Below are 3,226 nucleotides of genomic sequence, written 5' to 3'. Positions count from 1 at the left end.
CAGTTCATTGTCTAAACCCGCAATCAGACTGATATTTATTTGAACTAACCATGACTTCTGAAATCGTGAGAGCTGCACAGAAATAAATGAACGACTAAACAAACTATAAGTGTTAGGCAGCAATGATTATTAAATAAATCATAAATTACAAAATTCTCAATCGATTCTTTTCATAGTTTAGTTTATTCATTCATTTATTTACAGCTTAAAATACCAGTAGTAATTCAACGTGGGCCAGCTACTGGAAAACTGAAACTAGGGTATACAAATGACATAGTTACACAGACTATCCACTTTAACACGTCTTATTTACGAGAAAAGAATTGCTGCGGTTTGTGTTTCCATTCAAAATTCGTTGGCTAACCGGAGCGGTTGTGAATATGACTGAAAACCAAGTACCTACATTAGAATATGATTTCTTACTTAAGCTGCCTGCTAAACGTCCTGCATTGTGCTGAGATCTTCTGCGCACTCCTCAATTCTAACTGCAATTATATCGAACATAACCGCTCTTCTAAATGCCAAGATGTACTGTGTTTCGATAAATCTTTACACCATGAATTAAAAAAAAAAACACGTTGATAGCTTCACTGAAGTTTTGGGCAGCCGAAATAATTTGGGTTGCCTTTCTGAGGACAAAAAAAAAAAATCATTTTATATTCTGCATGCACGTGAAAGAGAGGGAGGTTGCAATCAGATGCAGGCAGCTACTGTGGCTTGTACTGCATTTTGGCGATGAACTGTGAAAATGACACTACAAAAAACGGTGATCGCGATGCTTATTACAGTGTAAAAATAATCTAACTTACCATTGACGCTTACCCAATAATTTAAACAAACAGTTTCCCGTAACCATTGAATTTAGTACTATAGAGCCAAGGACTAGAAATAATTGTAATTCAATAATATACAACATTGACCAGGCCACAGCAAGACTCAAATTTGTCTTTAATGCTATATTTAACAAGCTCTGCACTATGAATAAGCAAAATAAACATGCAGTGGTCCACAAAACGAGCTCATTTTCGAATATACAGCAAACCCCATGTCTAACACGGGTTACAGAGATGAAAGTAAGAACTGAAATAAAGAAAAAGAAAACTGTGAAGAACCCAGGTATCCTCAATAAAAGAAAAATAGGAAAAATAAAAAAGTGCAGAAAATGGAGGAAATAATCGCGTAAACCTCCATGATGGCAAATTTGTCGCACTGCTAGGAAATGCTTTATGGAATGGAGCGCTGACACAGGGTAGGCGAGACCAGCCAGACGCAACCACTAGCACTTATCTAACCAAACCACGCTTCGTAAAGTTTAGTTTTTTTCGTGTGTGCCGCGTAAATAAGCTATAGTGGCAGCTGAACCAAATTCATTACTGACCCATCATGTTTGTTACGCAGACACGTATTGGTTTGAAAACAGCAATTGCTCATGAGCAGCCACAGGTTAGGCAAAAAGCCTATATTGATTTAACTACTTCGCTGAGGCAGCAGCAAGTGACTGTCATACATTTGCTCTTTTTACGACATCCGTGTTAAATACCAGACATTCAGACCACGAGAAAGACACCGCGGTAGTTTCCTTGTTGGCTGCACAAAAAAAGAGATTCTCCAAGTACTCGTCGCGAATACCTGCTTTCTGGTTGATGTCATACGGGAAAAAGAAGCGAAAAAGCAATTAGGGCCGCAGCTGCTTGTCCAGCTGTGTTTCATGATAGGACCAGCCCTTGTGCGCTTCATTCAAACTGCTCCATCGGCTGTTCAAAAGACGGCGACGAGGCTTCCATGAGGATGTCGCAGCCATTTCGGCTATTGGTTTACAGGTCCGATTTTTTTCTTTATTGCGCCACGATTTTGTTGAAATACGTGCGGCGATATTCCAAACAAATTTCAGTATGCGCAATAATAAACCTTGGAATAAAACACCGTGCTCTTAAAGCAACTAAGGCTTTGGGCTGCTTCTTTAGGCCCGAGGTCGACACCTGCTACGGAGCAGATATAAATAAACACAAGTATAGTCAAATTTTTTCATAATTAAACTCTTGGGACCTCTACAACCCTTCAATATATAGATACATTTTGTTTAAAGTCGCGCAAGCTAAACATGTCCAGAAAAGGAACCGCTAATTTAACAATAATTCAAGCTTGCATATTGAGTGTAGAGATCATTTTCTACTGTGCCGTTTTTCGGATTGGATTTGGCGACCCTATATTTCGACTTCTTCCTAATTCGGTCAGTAGTGAGACCAAAGGGTACACCTGAATCACTGTTGTAGTGTTGGAGGGATAATTATCCCTGTATGGACTCACTTCGCAGTTTACTGAAAAGGATGTCTAGGAGCTGTGTTCTGAAAGAAAGTTTAAATCGTGCCGGAATGGCTGGGTGACGCTTTCGCAGCCGGATTGCGATGCCGGTATCTAATCTTTGGTTTTTTCGTTCAACGCGATGTATGAATACAAGTTGTTGACGCAGTCGCTTTTCAACGAGAGGAGACTAAGGCCTCCATGTCGAAATAATTTGTCCGTCGGCGACACTTTCGTCGTAATGTCAGCGGCATCCACCGAAGGAAGCCTAATAGCTTGAAACTTACACGAGCACGCTTCTTTCCGACTTAAAATGCGAAAGCTCTAGTGTTCACGTTTAGGAAAAAAATTTGTAAAGAGGCGTTTGTCATCGATGTCTTGATACCTCACAGCCTCGCCAAATCGCTGCATTCCCCTTGCAGGTGGTATATGACAAATACCGGTACCCTTGCACCCCAATCTAAGCCTTTCAAAATTGAAAAACCACAATAATCTCTCTGGCAGAAGATAATAGCAGATAATACGGTCGGGCATTAATTGGACAGCGGGTTGTATGACGTTACGACTGTAGCAAGGCACAGGTAAAATGAGCTCCCCAATGCGGCAGCTTCTCTCGTACGGAAGGGTAAAATCAGAGTCGAACAACTCTGAACCTTTGCAATTCCTTTGAAGCCTCCTAGCCCCGAACAATCGCGACGATATATCTGGCGCTTGGCAGTTACCAGGTGGCGCGGCCGGGGACCCTTGCACTCCCTTTAAAGCTTCCGAGCCACGAACAATCATGAACATTCAAAGGCCATTTGGAAGTTGGCAAGTGGCACGGCCATGGACGATTGTACTTCCTTTGAAGCCTCCTAGCCACAAACAATCATCCCCATCCATCTGGCGGTTGGCAGTTGCCAGGTGGCAAGGCTCTAAACCTTTG

Source organism: Amblyomma maculatum, chromosome 11, assembly GCF_055883805.1.
Source record: "Amblyomma maculatum isolate TAMU_Amacu chromosome 11, ASM5588380v1, whole genome shotgun sequence".
In the NCBI taxonomy this organism is placed as follows: Eukaryota; Metazoa; Arthropoda; class Arachnida; order Ixodida; family Ixodidae; genus Amblyomma; species Amblyomma maculatum.
Note: the sequence above shows the minus strand (reverse complement) of the source record.